This window comes from Mya arenaria, chromosome 7 (genome assembly GCF_026914265.1).
Source record: "Mya arenaria isolate MELC-2E11 chromosome 7, ASM2691426v1".
Taxonomy (NCBI): domain Eukaryota; kingdom Metazoa; phylum Mollusca; class Bivalvia; order Myida; family Myidae; genus Mya; species Mya arenaria.
In genome coordinates, this window is record NC_069128.1 from 42,543,871 (window position 1) to 42,561,895 (window position 18,025).

The 18,025-nt window shown below is 36.6% G+C and overlaps 1 protein-coding gene across 11 annotated transcripts in view; it reads left to right on the forward strand.

The window, feature by feature from the left end:
• Positions 1-18,025, forward strand: part of LOC128240773 (anion exchange protein 2-like) — a 126,652-nt gene that overhangs the window by 47,293 nt on the left and 61,334 nt on the right. For all 11 annotated transcript variants that reach the window (XM_052957636.1, XM_052957638.1, XM_052957635.1 and 8 more), the window contains exon 2: positions 2,047-3,007. The gene's annotated coding sequence lies outside the window, so the exon portion shown is untranslated. The remainder of the gene's footprint in view (positions 1-2,046; positions 3,008-18,025) is intronic.

Here is an 18,025-nt window from a genome sequence, read left to right on the forward strand (position 1 = left end):
AGTAAGTCACTGCAGCTTTCTTAAGATTAGCCAAACATGTAAGCATTTTTTCTTATGATTAGCCAGATATGTAAGTGCTTTTCTTGTGCCATCATTAGGCAGATATGTAAGCGTATTTCTTATGATTAGCTAAACATGTAAGCATATTTCTTATGATTATCTAAATATGTAAGCGTATTTATGCACCAGTCAATTGTAACCACGGGCCCCCCCAGGTCCGGGGAATAGTGGGGACTTTGACTTTCGGTCAAGCCAACCCCGGGTAAAATCCCCGCCCTACCCTGCGGGGACGAACTGATGGTAAAATACGCGCCAAATTCCCCCGCACCCCAGGGACCCTAGGTAAGGCGCATTCCCCGCTATATTTTGCGGGAAGACAAAACCACCGCATTAGCATGATTGGATGATTGACATAACCATGTGATGCTACCAATGTATTCAATAAGGGTTAAAATGCGTGAGCTTATTTATGAGTCCTTGTTGGCAAGTGGAAATGGTATCAGTTATCTAATTCTTTCTTGATTTTGTTGCCAAAACAAGAGCGAGTCCCTTTAAAGCAATACGGATTTTAAAGTGATTGATCAGCATTATATTCAAATCAATTGTAAAGATATTTGCCTTCAAAGACTCCTTAAGTCCACATTGTATTCCTCAGAAGTTTCATTATAACTATTTGATACTAAAAGCGGTTGTTGACATGTTCTGTGCAAACTTTCAACAAATATGTGTCTGAAACAAGAACAGTTGAATCATTTGCATTTCTTTTATTGTTGTTTGTTGGATTTCATTGTTTTTCACTTGACAGATGGCCGGTGATCAACCGTAAATGGTAAACAATTGTGATAAGAGATAAAAATATTGCCTCCGAGTTTCCCTTCTGTGTCATTTTAACAGTTTATGATGTGAACAAGGACTAGCTATGTAAATATGCCTTGAAGTTAGGTGTTGACCAATTGCTTATCGAGTGTTTCGTTATCAGTTTGTCACATGTTAAGGAACTTAATAGCTTATTCAATTTTAGGTTATCCATCCATCATTAAAACCAAAAAATCTTCTGATATAAAAAAATCAATTAATTATGTTACAAATTGTTAAATTTGATTTTTATTTAAGATTTACCAGAGCTTTTTTGTTAAATATAATTTTTTTATATAGACATTGCTATTCATAAAAAAATTAAAAAAATTACTAGTCATATTTTGTTATATAGGAAAATTTCATTTTATTTCCTCCCTTATTCCAGTAAAATTTCATTTTATTTCCTCCCTTATTCCAGTAAAATTTTGTTTTATTAACTCCCTTATTTCTAGCTATATTCTGTCACAATATTAGTGTCATTATATGATGTTATCAAAAACTGAAATCCATGGAAAAATAATACATTGGTTAATATAAATTCAACAGAAATAATCTGTTCCTTAAAAGGATAAATGTTATTCAAAGTGTTGAAAACAAGTATTTATGATCTCATCATAATTTTTGTAATCCCAAAAAACACTTCCTGAATAATTTGTATTTTGAATTCATATGAAATAGCCTCATGGTTGATATTTCTTTCGAAAGCCCACTCTGGGCAATTAAAAGTCATTGGCAACATCTATGCATCAGCAGAATTATTCTGTCCCATACATGTATAACCAGGGCTTCTAAAAACACAATTTGCCGGTCAGGAAAACGGCTAAAATATAAATCTGAAAATTGTTCATATTTTTCAATTTTGGTCAAAAACGGATTAGTCAGTGCCTCATCCTTATTAGATACCTGAGGGGACATGACCTCGACGTTGAATAAAGTCTGTGTTAATTGATCGACTGTGTGTTTTTATTACATCAAAGAGATGTCATTTTGCCGTCTTTTTCTCATGTTAACGATTGTCACACTTTTGCTACTAAGATCCATTATCATTATATAGTAAATACCATTCTCAAGGCCATTGCTGGGTCTGGACCAATTGAGGTTGCAAATTTTTAGAAACCCTGTGTATAACCATTGACCAATCTGTCTGGAAGGTCTTGATTTAATTTCTTGTTATTTTTGTATTTTCAGGTTAAAAGCAAGTGACAGAAGTTGTTAACTATCCCCGATGCATACCCACCCATACTGTGACCTTAATTACCACGGAAACGACCTTCAACTTACGTAACCATAGCAACCATGGAGCTTGGATAGCTGCAACACGACACAAACATTTTCAGGAGTGAAAAATAAACTATTTTATAATCATTATACATTGTGTGTGCCAAATTTAAGTGTGCTTTTTCACAAATATCTGCCACAGTATTTTTTATTATAATTTATTTTGTTTTTGAATATTGAAAGTCACGCTTTTATTTGCTCAAACCAAGTGATACGGATCTACATCACCGCAAGTGGTACAGGATTTTGGGAATTATTATCGTGAATTTAAGTGCATTAAATTCAACAAGTAAAAAAGGCTAAATCATTGCAGATTTAATTTGTGATAAAGTGAAGACCTTCATTTCATTATAAGTTACAAACAAAAAATTTATCATCAACTTTAACAGATTTGGGAAAAGAAATCTTATCTTTGTTTGTCAACGAGTGACTCGCACATACATAATAATCCAAACGTTGAGAATGAAATAATAAATCATAGAACGTTGTAGATTGCAAAATAGTAAATACCAGAAACAGCCAATCACAAGTTGGAAATACCTCAAGTAGTCAATTCAAGAAAGTTATATTATAAGCCAATTGCAAGCTAGAAATACTAAAAAGGAACTGATCTTAAATAGAACATTCAAAACCAAAGCCGATTTTTAGTTGGAATAGTAAATACCAGGGAACATCACAGTGAAAGACAAAAGTGTTGACAATTGTTGTATTGAAAATCACGTTATCGTAAAATTGGCCAGATAAACGCTGCTTCAATCATTGACGTTTACAAGATAGATCCTGTATTATAGACAGCAACCCTGAAGAAACGTTTGTCCAAACATCTAAAAATAGATATCTACATCAAACAACTATATACAAAGAATAAAAGGTGAGTGTATCTGATCAATTATTATACATTAGGGTTTTAGGAAGGTTTAAAGATGATGCCGCAGACTTCTAAGGGGTGCTTACGGTGAAAAGAGAACAATGTATTGCAAGTGCCGTGAATAATTGGAACATAGTGAAATGTTAGGTATTGTGTTTAAATAAAGAAATAATGGGTTCCAACTTCCGAGTATGTAATGTTTATATGTATTTTAATATGCTGGTCTCCATATGGGCGGATGGATGCTACCAAAAAAGGACAGAGTGCAGCACCCTTCCATAACTCTCTAGCTAAAGCCCTAGCAGAAGGGTGATACCGTAAAAGGACAGAGTGCAGTACCCTTCCATAACTCTCTAGCTAAAGCCCTAGCAGAAGGGTGATACCGTAAAAGGACAGAGTGCAGTACCCTTCCATAACTCTCTAGCTAAAGCCCTAGCAGAAGGGAGATACCGTAAAAGGACAGAGTGCAGCACCCTTCCATAACTCTCTAGCTAAAGCCCTAGCAGAAGGGTGATACCGTAAAAGGACAGAGTGCAGCACCCTTCCATAACTCTCTAGCTAAAGCCCTAGCAGAAGGGTGATACCGTAAAAGGACAGAGTGCAGCACCCTTCCGTAACTCTAGCTAAAACCCTAGCAGAAGGGTGATACCATAAAAGGACAGAGTGCATCACCCTTCCATAACTCTCTAGCTAAAGCCCTAGCAGAAGGGTGATACCGTAAAAGGACAGAGTGCAGTACCCTTCCATAACTCTCTAGCTAAAGCCCTAGCAGAAGGGTGATACCGTAAAAGGACAGAGTGCAGTACCCTTCCATAACTCTCTAGCTAAAACCCTAGCAGAAGGGTGATACCGTAAAACTGCACCCTTCCATAACTCTCTAGCTTAAGCCCTAGCAGAAGGGTGATACCGTAAAAGGACACAGTGCAGCACCCTTCCATAACATCAGTTAATACCCTAGCAGAAGGGTGATACCGTAAAAGGACAGAGTGCAGCACCCTTCCATAACATCAGTTAATACCCTAGCAGAAGGGTTATACTGTAAAAGGACAGAGTGCAGCACCCTTCCATAACATCAGCTAATACCCTAGCAGAAGGGTGATACCGTAAAAGGACAGAGTGCAGCACCCTTCCATAACATCAGCTAATACCCTAGCAGAAGGGTGATACTGTAAAAGGACAGAGTGCAGCACCCTTCCATAACATCAGCTAATACCCTAGCATAAGGGTGATACCGTAAAAGGACAGAGTGCAGCACCCTTCCATAACATCAGCTAATACCCTAGCATAAGGGTGATACCGTAAAAGGACACAGTGCAGCACCCTTCCATAACATCAGCTAATACCCTAGCAGAAGGGTGATACCGTAAAAGGACAGAGTGCAGCACCCTTCCATAACTCTCTAGCTAAAGCCCTAGCAGAAGGGTGATACCGTAAAAGGACATGGTACAGCACCCTTCCATAACATCAGTTAATACCCTAGCAGAAGGGTGATACCGTAAAAGGACAGAGTGCATCACACTTCCATAACTCTCTAGGTAAAACTCTAGCAGAAGGGTGATACCGTAAAAGGACAGAGTGCAGCACCCTTCCATAACATCAGTTAATACCCTAGCAGAAGGGTGATACCGTAAAAGGACAGAGTGCAGTACCCTTCCATAACTCTCTAGCTAAAGCCCTAGCAGAAGGGTGATACCAAAAAAGGACAGAGTGCAGTACCCTTCCATAACTCTCTAGCTAATACCCTAGCAGAAGGGTGATACCATAAAAGGACAGAGTGCAGCACCCTTCCATAACTCTCTAGCTAATACCCTAGCAGAAGGGTGATACCAAAAAAGGACAGAGTGCAGCACCCTTCCATAACTCTCTAGCTAAAGCCCTAGCAGAAGGGAGATACCAAAAAAGGACAGATTGCAGCACCCTTCCATAACTCTCTAGCTAAAGCCCTAGCAGAAGGGAGATACCAAAAAAGGACAGAGTGCAGCACCCTTCCATAACTCTCTAGCTAATACCCTAGCAGAAGGGTGATACCATAAAAGGACAGAGTGCAGCACCCTTCCATAACTCTCTAGCTAAAACCCTAGCAGAAGGGTGATACCAAAAAAGGACATGATACAGTACTGGCCGTTCTAATTACTCTTTAGCTAGAACCCTAGCGCTTAGTAAATAGTCTGATTTTATTAAAGTTGTAAGTTTATTAAAGTGGCATCAGTGAAATGATATTCTTTTCATGATAATATAACAATAAAATGCATAGCTGCTCAAGTATGAGCTATTATAAGGAGATTTACATGCTATAATTATTCAATAACAAACAGCTCTATTGTCATCATGAGTGTAATGGTTGAAGGTAAACAATGTCAACAAAATGTTTTCTTATCCTAACCCACTTCTCTCCCACATATTTTTTTTAAAGCTGCACTTTCTCAAATGGACTGTTTTAACAACTATTTATTTTTTGTCATAGAATGAGCCATTTGTTGAGCCATTTATTGCATGAATGTCAGATAACCAGTAATATAAGACTGCTGACAAAGGATCAGATCACAGTTATTCGTCATTACTTTAGAAAATTGACATGCAAAAAAGCATTATAAAGTTACGCTTTTAGCCACAAAACATCATTTTTTTTAATAGCCTAAATATTAAAAACTGTGATCTGATATATTCTCACCAGTCTTATATCACTGGTTTCCAGATATTAACACAAAGAATTGTTTATTCCAAGCCAAATTTTATGTCAAAACAGTCAGTCTGTGAGAGTGCAGCTTTAATTGATCAAACTGCATACTAAATTCCATCAATTGAAAGTAGAGAGTGCTATGTGCAAAATTGTGCAAAATTTACAGTGCAATCTGTCGTTGCCAAAATGTACATTCTAAATGAAAAAAGCATTTTTCCAATTTTCTTGATTTTAGCTGCAGATTATAGTAACGAAAGCATGCATTTTTTAGGGTGTTGTGGCCAAATTCATTTGAATACATATTTAACAAATTTAAAGTGATAAATTTGTTATGCGCAGATATCCTGTTAATTTTTTGCTTGATTCATGTCAGACTGTTATAGAACATTCCCCAATTTATTTTCTGTGTTTTTGCTTGAATAATTGTATTACTAGCCATTTCTCAAATGCGTGCAGTGCATTGTAATGTTAATTGAGTGATTTTTCCTGGAATCAAGTTAATTGTTTATGTGACCATACATAATGTGGAATAATTATACAGTGAATGGAATAATAAGTAATAAAGAATCGGGTTTATTCTCTACTTTTTTGAAAATGGATCCAGGACCTTTCGGATTGAGATAAATGCATCATTTTGACAACATTATTAGGAAATCCAATTTTGCTTAAAAATTGACAATAATATGCTTTTAAAATATATTTTTTTTTATAATAATAAACCCATCTAATTGAGATTTTTTTCACTTTGGGGAAAGGACGTGAATGGTTTTAAGCTTTGGGAAATGCATGGGGACAATTTCAGCCCCAAATTGAGTATTATCATGAAGAAAGATAATCTCCTAGAAAGAAGCTTTTTGAAAGATAAATATGACAATGTCATGCCCTCAGCTGTTATGCAGAGAATGCTACATGATCTTCATCTAATTTGATAATTTGCATTTAGATTGATCTGATGAGCTCTCTTGATTCTAATCTGGTGATTTGAATTGCAACTCCAGTGATACTTGCAAAGCATGTCATGTAATTTATATTTTTTAAAGCTGCACTCTCACAGAATGGCAATTTTGATTTTTTTTTTTATAACATTTGTCTCAGAATCAGCTGATTTTGGCATCAGTGCCTTTAATTCAGTCATATAAGATAACTCACAATAGTTTTATAGATCTTAATTGTTTGAAAATGCCAAAAATATCAAATATATTAAATCTTTCAGTAATGCTTTTAGCCTTTTTTCGACTATAAATATGAATAGAACCTCGATCTAATTTTAAGTTAGCCATCTTATTATATCACTGGTTTCAAGGCATCTATGCTAAAAATAAAAAAAGTTGTCCAAATGGTAAAATTGTGAGATAGCAGCTTTAAACTACCACACACATCTACTGTATCATGAAAAATATAACAATTTGATATAGAAATTAAATGTTATTGTAGGCAATAATGATGTCTTGCACGTACAGATGCTGGGAGAAATTGTTTTCAATAACATGGTGTTCATGTGATTCTGAATGATTGGATGATCAAAGACAAGAAAAAATCGAGGAAAAAAATAGTAATATGATAAATTTACAGGACCGTCTCTCGAAAAGGGGACAAAACCTCAAGATGAGTGAAACAGATTTGCATAATACTTCATACTTAAGCACTGATGTAAGGAAAAAGTCATGAGTGACTGAAAAATGATGTATTAATTACAAGACAAGATATTGGAAATGCGACGTTTCTGTTTTTGACACGTAATAAGATTATGTGTAATGTATTATTAGCTTTTATGTTTTATGAAGGAAAACTGTTGGTGATAGCATTGCCATCTAGGGCAAATTTGCCCCTGGGGCAAATAATGATAAACCAACAATTGAAAATTTTCCCCTTTGGTAATTTTTGGACATGTTTATAAGGGAATTTAGAAAAAAAATAATAGTTTTGATAAAACGCAAATGGTTTCTGTTGAAAAGTACATTGGAAATGATGTTGAAGCTATTATTACTAATATGTATGATAAACATATCTGGATATTTACCCTTCTTGTTCACTAAGCAATATTACGTTGCCATAATTTCGGGGGAAAAAGTAAGGAGATGATCTGTGTTTTTCAAAGAAAAAGTGGTCACACCTGAATTAATTACCACTCTTGTTTACTGTAGCAATATTATGTGTTGCAGTAATTTCGGGGAAAAAATAAGGGAATCTGTGTCTTTCAAAGAAAAAAAAATGTCATACAGTCAGAAATATTTATAAACTGTACCTGTACATGTTGGTTTCATTCTGGATAACAAAATAGAATCAAGAAGGTGTTTTAAAATTGATTAATTTTACTTCCAAAGTATCAGCTGAATTAGGAGCTGATAGCTTTTAATTAATTTAAATGTATTTAAAGGTTTTAAGTTCTACATATGATAGCAATTCTGTCAGTCTCAAAGAAAGATCAAATAGCAGAACATGCGAACAAAATAGTTAAATTATACACTAACATGCTATTTCAAACATTCAGCCCTACAATGTGAAGATCAAACAGTCTGCCAAGTTTTTGAAAAAAGTTTGATAGAATAAATAAAGTTGTTTTTTGTAATAATTTCCTTCCATAATTTTGTTTTATTTGTCAACCACTTTAAAACCCTGCCAAAGTCAAAGTACACCAGAGGATAAATCATTTGTTTTGTTTATATAAAATGAAATATCCATTGCGCGAATTTACCCCACCTCCAGACTATATAGGGGCATTTTTGCCCCATAGGGTAAATTAATTTACCACCATAAGGATTATGCACCAGTCAATTGTAACCACGACCCCCCAGGTGCAGGGGTATACCGGTGATAGTCGGGGAAATGGGACGTGTTTTTACCTCTCAGGTGGCCCCGCAGTGCTGGGTGAATGCGGTGGTTTTGTCTTTGGGCTAAAAATGGCCGGGAATGGGCCTTACTTAGAGTCCCTTGGATTCGGCGGGGATTTTACCAGCAGTTTGTCCCCGCAGGACGGGAATCTTACCCGGGCTTGTCTGGGGGGGGGGGGGGGCTGTGGTTACAATTGACTGGTGCATTAGTGTTTATATGCACATATGTGTCCTCTGGGAGCAAATTTGCATCCGGGGGTTAACCTCTTTATATAAACTGAAATACCTTCTTTACTTATTTTTAACACTTGATTCTATAAGCTTGCCTGTTTTTCAAAAAATTGTGAATTGTGTTTTGGGGCCCTTTGAAATCTTCATGGGTTCCTGGGAACACTTTGAATTGTGAATAGGGCCTCTTGGTCCTTTAAATTGTGAATGAGACCTGGCCAGGGGCCCTTTGAAATAAGGTCAGTCCGACCGGTCGGTATGTCCGTACGCCTGTCCATCCGTTGGTAGACCACAGCTTGACAATTCCTGGACCTATGGTCATCAAACTTGACATGAAATTTTGGCCCAACCAGTAGATGACCCCTATTGATTTTAGGGGTCATTGGATCAAAGGTCAAGGTCAAAGTGACATTGAATGTGAGAAGGTTGTCAGATTGATAACTCGACAATGCCTGCACCTATGACCCTCAAACTTTACTTTGAGGTTGGGCCTGACCAGTAGATGAACCCTATTGATTTTAGGGGTTAAAGGTCAAGGTCACAGTGACCTTGAATGCCGAAAAATTGTTGAAGCTTGTCTCAGTGATAACTCAACAATGCCTAGACCTAAATGGTCTTCAAACTTGACATTGAGGCTAGCTGGGCCTGACCAGTAGATGACCCCTATTGATTTTATTGGTCATTGGATCAAAGGTCAAGATGGAAGTGAGTTTAAACTGAATGCGAAAAGGTTGTCCAAGTGATAAATCGACAATGCCTGCACCCATGGCCCTCAAACTTTACTCCGGAGGTTGGGCCTGACCAGTAGATGACCCCTATTGATTTTAGGGGTCATTGGTCAAAGGTCACAGTGACCTTGAATGCATGAAGCATGTGATAACTCCACAATACCTGCACCTATGGCCCTCAAACTTGACATTTAGGTTTGGGGGTGACCAGTAAATGACCTCTATTAATTTTGAGGTCACAACTCATATTGGTCATTAATTTTTATATCATATTTACTTATTCCCGCTTTTAAGAGGATTCATGATTAGAAACTACCTTATATCTTCACACTATGGATGGTCATAATTTCAAACCTCCTCAAAGGCATCCAATGCCAATGGCAAATCAGCTGTAATTTCTGTCCATGCAAATTTCATTCAATTGTCCTAATATACCTGACAACATGGTACTCAGAGGGGGCATAATGTTTGACAAACGTCTCTTGTTGATGAAACATTTTCAACATTAAATTGAGGAATATGATATAATATATAATAATTGTTAATTTTGCTTCAATTTTTGAGTAAAATAGTAGTGTTTAGTTATGCACGGGGTCATCTTTCTGTCCCAATTTAGGTATAGTAAAAAAAGTGAATGCTAAAACAAAAATGAGGATGTGTTTATGACTTTTGTAAACTGTGCTCTCCACACCAACCGACTTAGCTGTTAAGCAAATCAATTGTAGAAATATCAGCTCCTCCCCAGCAATAACACATTATGTAAGGAAAGAACCTCATGTATGTATGTCTAACATTATGTTGTCATCTGGACTATTGATGACTTCACACCTGGAACACTCACAGTTGATTGATCCTTTGTAGACAAGTTTTCAGATAAAAATCACACTTCTGTAGAACTCTTACTGGGCCAATTAAGTTGTAAGTTTCATTTTTAGAACAGTTAATATTATTGTACAAGGGTTTAAAGGGACTGTCTCACAGATGAAAAAATAGCGAAAAAAATTAAAATTGTCGAAAAATGACATAAACTTGGCATCGATTTGTACAATGCATTGAAACTTACTAACTGAAGTACCACATAGTTTACAATTTATTTAAGTTTAGCAGTTATTTTGTATTTTTCCATTAAAAAAAGTTACTGGGTTAGTCTACCAGGTAAATTCATTCCTTATGCGTGATTGGCTAGTCGGCATTATCACGTGATATTACCGAGGTAGGTTTATAACTTAATTATGTCACCCTAATTGTGTAAGCCTTGATAGCTCAGTGAGAAGACGCCAGTCTTCAATTTTGGCGACGCGGGTTTGAACCTGGGCTCCGACACATTTTTTTTTAACATTTTGGTAATTTTTTTTTAAATTTTGACATCAAAGCGAAACACGTTCTATTAGATAATTGTCCTGAGATTCGTTACAAAAAAAACTTTTTTTGGTGCCAATCTGTGAGACAGTCCCTTTAAGGTCATGCATTTAGTTTTTCAGAGACATTGAAAGTGTTAAAAACCTTACTTTAAAATGTGCCTTCAAAGTGATGTTAGAAAAATGATGGACACTTATGATTGAAGACATTTTTGTTGGAAAAAACTGCTCGGAAAGAATTGTCACCATGGTTATGAAGTGAATGTATGCATTATGCTTGTCCTTTACCTATATAAGACCTGGATTAGATAAGAAAAATGCAGTTGAGTGTATTTATTAAATTTGAGCTTATTTATTAAATTTTAGCATATTGGTTTGATTGGGTGTACTTACTACATTCAGTGGTAAAGGCATTGTTAGGTTTTATTTTAACTGAGGGATTTTTTATAATCCAGATAATTGTTATTTAGCAGAAAGACTGTTTAACAAAATAAAGGTAATCTATAAATTTTGCATTGCTAGTTAGAAATAGGACTGTTCCACAATGTTAATTTAAGGTAAACTATAAATTTTGCTCTCACAGTTCAGCTGTTCGAATTTTGTAGTATGGTGGAAAAGTTATAACTTTTCTCATATGAATTACAGCTTTCCAATAAATTTTCAATTCTTAAGACGTTATACGTATTTCATAGATTTTATGATGCCTGATGTTAACTGTTGACAATGGTACTGACGTATACTGCGACTTACATTTGAAGTTTTTCTTATCTTTTGCAATCGACTTTCAATTATTATAAGCTTCTTGATGGAACGATTTTTAGTTTGTTCTGTATTTTTGTAGGAACTACAACGGAGGTGTTGAGGAGGTCTTATTTGCTGTGCCAAATTCATGCAAAAATGTAATGCGAATTTTGCAATCAGAGGATGTATTAAATTCCATTTTATTACCTTATATTAAAGGAATCTGAGGTTGCGATTTGAATTCTTACTGCTGATAACCGGATGGTATTTGCAACAGTTTCTTTCAAATATATCTTAATATCAAACCTTAAAGCTAATACCATATGTAAGAACAGACAACGCTATTTTTTGAATACTGAATTTTTTTCTATTATGCAGTCTTGGTACCTGCTGGTTTTGGCGTGATTAATTGTTTACTGGAAAAAACAAAAATGATCTTTTGAGAGGGGGTTTATTGGGGTGAAATTCTGGGCTTTATTTGGGTTAAATTCTGAGAATACTTAGGATAACAGGGATTTTTTGGGAAAACTGGATTAATTCGAGGGTAAGTGGAAGAAGGTTAAACTAAACATAAATTTGCCTGTATTATAGGGTAAACAAAAAGATTCAAAGTAAACTGTTCAAGTGTGGAGTTCTGTTGAGGAAAGAGATGTTTATTTGGAAGTTTTGAGTGTTATTGGGTAATGTTTATGTTAACATCCTCAAGTGTTTCTGGGTAAGAGGTGTGGAGTTCATTTGGTAGATCGGGAGTTTTATTACAAAATGGGTAAGGAAGAGGAATGTGTCATTGGGTATTCAGGAGCTCATGATTGTTATTGGTTAAGGAGGAGCTAGTGTGTTGGGAATCCTGGAGTATTATCACGGACCTATTAACAATGGATTGGCAACTGCCCCATATCGGTGAAACGATAAGAAATAATAATTTACCCACAATCCTTAGCGCGCACTCGGTAAATATCGGAAAATTCCGCCTAATCTCCGATCGGTGATTAACGGCGATCTTCGGTTATTTCCGCCAACTCTGCTAATAATGCCTTGTTCGTTATAGATTTAATTATAATTAATAACTGTGTTTTTAATCAGATTCAATATGACTATTATCAACTCAAATGAAAGTACCGCGCATTTGAGTCAATTTTAATTAATGTTTTCCTACATGTATATATTCGGCCGATGTCGGACGTCTCGAAAATGACCACACGGTAAGATCTTGGAATGAAATTCTGCTGCACGCGTGAGATTGAGATTATCGCATTAACACAGATGAGAGTTGCCAATCCATATTTATAGGTCCATGGTATTATCAAGGGTAAAAATGTGTGTATTGGGAATACCTTGGAGTGTTATTTGGTAAAACAGAGTGCATTGGGAAAACCTGGAATGTAATTCGGAAAAGAGAAGTGTAATGGGAAACCAGGAATGTAATGGGGTCAAGAGAAGTCTATTGGGAAAACTGGAATGTAATTGGGTCAAGAGGAGTGTATTGGGAAAACCTGGAATGTAATTGAGTAAAGAGGAGTGTATTGGGAAAACCTGGAATGTAATGGGGTGAAGAGGAGTGTATTGGGAAAACCTGGAATGTTTTTGGGGTAAAGAGGAGCGATTGGGAAAACCTGAAACGTAATGGGGTCAAAAGGAGTGTATTGGAAAATCATTTGAGTGTAATTAGATAAAGAGGCGTGTATTGGGAAACCTGGAATGTATTTGGGTAAGGTGGAGTGTATTGGGGTAAAATGGAGTGCATTGGGAATTCTAGAATGTAATTGGGTAATGAAGAGGGTATTGGGAAAGCCTTGGAGTGTAATTGGGTAATTTACAAGAGTGTATTGGGAAATCTGGAAAGCAAATCTGGAGGAACATGCTATGGATTAAAGTTTATGTGTAAAGACGTTTCAAACAACTCTTCATACGCTTATTTACCTTCGGAACTCTATTCTTGAATCCTCCATCTTGGTCAACATAGTCTGTTCCAATCTTTATATAGATTTAAAGCATAAAGCATTATCAGATGCTAAATATTTGGCCTAATTGCTTACATAATGATTTATCATATTGATTCTATATTTGACCTGGCTTTGATGCCTTGCTGATAATGAGTGCCTATAATGTAAAGCAGAGGGTTTGCCTCATTGTTATTTTTACAGTGCAGATATAATGATGTGTTCAAGTATTGTATTGATGATGTTTTATCATAGAAGGACTTAGGGTACATTTCTTTTTGATGTGTAAGTGTTTTTCAAAAGGCAGGTTATGAAATATAGGTTCATAGTTGAAAAAGGAAGAACATCTTTGAAGTTGGAAATAAATGACTGATTTGCATATAGCTAAGGTTGCATGAATTATCAGAGCTTGCATATGAAAAAATAATAGCATAGAATTTTATATATAGAATATGTATGTACTGAGAGATGAACAGTTTTAATTAGTATTTTAAACGAATTGAATTTCACCTAAATTATCAGACTGTCTAGACCAGCTTTAAAAATTAGAGATGAAAATAACATTTTAACTGTGTAATTTCTCATATTTCAAGCTTTGTCTGTTTTTTGAAAAAAAAATCCCAAGATGTTTTGATATAACCTTGATATCCTCGGCATTTTTGACAACAGCATGCAAAATTTTTAAGCTTGTCTAACACTATAAAAGCATTCCAAGATATTCAAATGAAGTTTGTTTTTATTAAGTAATTTCCCCATAAGATAGACAAGGAGCTATACAAAGTTCAAGGTCATTTATGTTTATGTTTTATAGACTCCATGCATCTAGTGACAATCAGTGGTACATGTTTTTGAAGGGAGAAACAAACAAATTATTTTTGTCTCATCTGAAATATAACTCTGGCAGTTGCATGTATTTTACGTAGATTATTTCCCCTTTTTACTTAAAGACTTACACCACTGATGACAAAGATAATTAAGAATTTCTAGGTCACACTCATTTTTGAAGGTTATATACATGAGTATAAATTCTTAATCCATTTGTTCAAAGATTTTTGATAAAGTCATACTGAACTTGATAATATTGAGGTCAATACAGAGTATCATTCTCATTTGCAAGTGGGCATACTTGTGTTGATAGGTGATTTTCATATTAGACAAGAGAGTTTTTGTCTTTCAATGTCATATCTTTCACCTTCAAGTTTTCTCAATGTATGAAAAGGTTTTTAAGGTAAATATCACTGAGATTGGTTTTCCTTTAATATCTTATCATAATAACATCACAATTTTTTATAGTTTTTACTTCAATTAAGGTCCTCTAAGGATCCTTATTAATAAATTTATTGTAATTTCAACTATTTCTTACATTTGTCTGTTGAGGCCAAAAATAAAAAGAGTTTTGTTTCGGGTTATCCTACCCTACCTACGAAATAGGCACCAACCCAACCGTTTTTAGTCAGTAGGTAAAAAAATGAGTTAAGTTTGTGTTTAATAATATGTAGTTTAAAACCTTTAAAACTTTATACAGAAGAATACTTTAACACCATTCTCTGATGATGACAATAACATTCTTTCATTAAGAACCTAATGAAAAAAAAGAAGAATAAAAATAACCTACCCTACCTGTTTTTGAAAAAGATGTTACCCTTAAACCAAATTATTTTTCTTCTTTTTTGGCCTTACGTTAAGCTGCACTCTCACAGGTTGTCAGTTTTGACACCTTTGTCTCAGAATCGGCTGATTTTGGCATCAATGCCTTCAATTCATTTATATAGTCAAAACTCGTTGGCTTGATATCTCATGGCTTGATATCCTCGTTGGCTCGAACTAGATTAAAACCGATTTTTTTTTTACTCTTTGTTGGACATACAAAATTCTATCAGATGGCTCGATATCTTAAGGGTCGATATTTCTCCACACTCCAAGTCATTTTCGCGGTCCCAAGTAAGAATTTCACACTTTGTTTTGTTTGCTTAGGTCGATGTTATTTTCTCGGGTTCAGTTAAGAATCTCACACCTTGATTTGTTTCCATAGCTTCATTATGCACATGGCGCTAATCTATTAAAATTGCTTTACTGGTATTATAATTATGCCCCCCTTCGAAGAAGAGGGGTATATTGCTTTGCACAGGCATGTCGGTATGTCGGTCGGTCGGTCGGTCGGTCCGTCGGTAGACCAAAGCTTGTCCGAGTGATAACTCAACAATTCCTGGATGTATGGTCATCAAACTTCACATGAAGGTTGGGCCTGATCAGTAGATGACCCCTATTGATTTTGGGGGTCATCGGGTCAAAGGTCAAGGTCACAGTGACCTTTAATGGTAAAATAATTTTAAAGCTTGTCCGAGTGATAACTCAACAATGCCTGCACCCATGGCCCTCAAACTTGACATGGAGGTTGGGCCTGACCAGTAGATGACCCTTATTGTTTTTGGGGCTCATCAGGCCAAAGGTCAAGGTCACAGTGACCTTGAAAGGTAAAAGGTCGTCCGAAAGATAACTTGACAATGCTTGCACCCATGGCCCTCAAACTTGACTTGGAGGTTGGGCCTGACCAGTAGCTGACCCCTATTGTTTTTGGGGCTCATCGGGTCAAAGGTCAAGTTCACAGTGACCTTGAATGGTAAAAGGTTGTCCGAGTGATAACTCAACAATGCCGGCACCCATGGCCCTCATAATTGAATTGGAGGTTGGGCCTGACCAGTAGATGACCCCTATTGTTTTGGGGGGTCATCGGGCCAAAGGTCAAGGTCACAGTCACCTTAAATGGTAAAAGTTTGTCCGAGTGATAATGCGACAATGCCTGCACCCATGGCCCTCATAATTGAATTGGAGGTTGGGCCAGACCAGTAGAAGACCCCTATTGTTTTTAGGGGTCATCTGGCCAAAGGTTAAGGTCACAGTCACCTTGAATGGTTAAAGGTTTTCCTTGTGATAACTTGACAATGCCTGCACCCATGGCCCTCAAACTTGACTTGGAATTGGGCCTGACCAGTACATGACCCCTTTTGTTTTTGGGGGTCATCTGGCCAAAGGTCAAGGTCACAGTCACCTGGAATGGTAAAAGGTTGTCCGAGTGATAACTCAACAATGCCTGCACCCATGGCCCTCAAACTTGACTTGGAGAATTGGCCTGACCAGGAGATGACCCCTATGGTTTTTGGGGGTCATCTGGCCAAAGGTCAAGGTCACAGTGACCTGGAATGGTAAAAGGTTGTCCGAGTGATAACTCGACAATGCCTGCACCCATGGCCCTCAAACATGACTTGGAGGTTGGGCCTGGCCAGAAGATGGTCCCTATTGATTTTAGGGGTCATTGGGCTAAAGGTCAAGGTCACAGTGACCTGAAATGGTAAAAGGTTATCCGAGTGATAACTCGACAATGCCTGCACCCATGGCCCTCAAACTTGACTTGGAGGTTGGGCCTGGCCAGAAGATGGTCCCTATTGATTTTAGGGGTCATTGGGCCAAAGGTCAAGGTCACAGTGACCTTGAATGATAACAGGTTGCCTGAGTGATAAATCAACAATGCCTGCACCCATGGCCCTCAAACTTGACATGGAGGTTGGGCCTGACCAGTAGATGACCCCTATTGATTTTAGGGGTCAAAGGTCAAGGTCACAGTGACCTTGAAAGCGACCTCGACAATTCCTGGACCTATGGTCATCAAACTTGACATGAAGGTTGGGCCTGCCCAGTAGATGACCCCTATCGTCTTTGGGGGTCATCAGGCCAAGGTCAATGTCGCAAAAAAGTTAACAAATCTTCTCCCACTAATATCTCAACAATGCCTGAACCTATGATCATTAAACTTGACATGGATGTTAAGCCTGATCAGTAGATCACCCTTATTGATTTTAGGATTCATAGAGCCAAAGGTCAAGGTCAGACTGATCTTGAATGGTAAAAGGTTGTCCGAGTGATAACTCAACAATGCCAGAACCCATGGCCTTCAAACTTGACTTGGAGTTGCATCTGACTTGTAGATGACCCCTTATGATTTAAGGGGTCATTGGGTCAAAGGTCAAGGTCACAGTGACCTTGAACGAAAAAAACTTGTCTGTGTGATAACTTGACAATGCCTGCACCCATGGCCCTCGAACTTGACATTTATGTTTCTGGTGACCTGCTGATGAATCTGGATTTTGAGTTCATAGAGTCAAAGGTCATGGTCATAACACACTCTATCCTCACACTTTAATGGTCATAACCTTAAAACTGCCTTAATGGCAACAAATCAGCTGTCATTTCGATCCATGCATATTTCATTCAATTGTCCATATAATCCTGACAACATGGCGCTCAGGGGGGGCATAATGTTTGACAAACATCTCTTGTTATTATTGAATTTAAATGGTTTAATAGTTTGAATAAACATGCTATCACTTTAACTTCTATTTGTTATCAATTTTTGAATTTATATGCATTTTGATATAACTTATATGCTATGTTTGGTAAGCTATTATCCACTGTTTAAAATTGCTTAATTGTTTTTTTCGCATAAATGTATTTTTATAA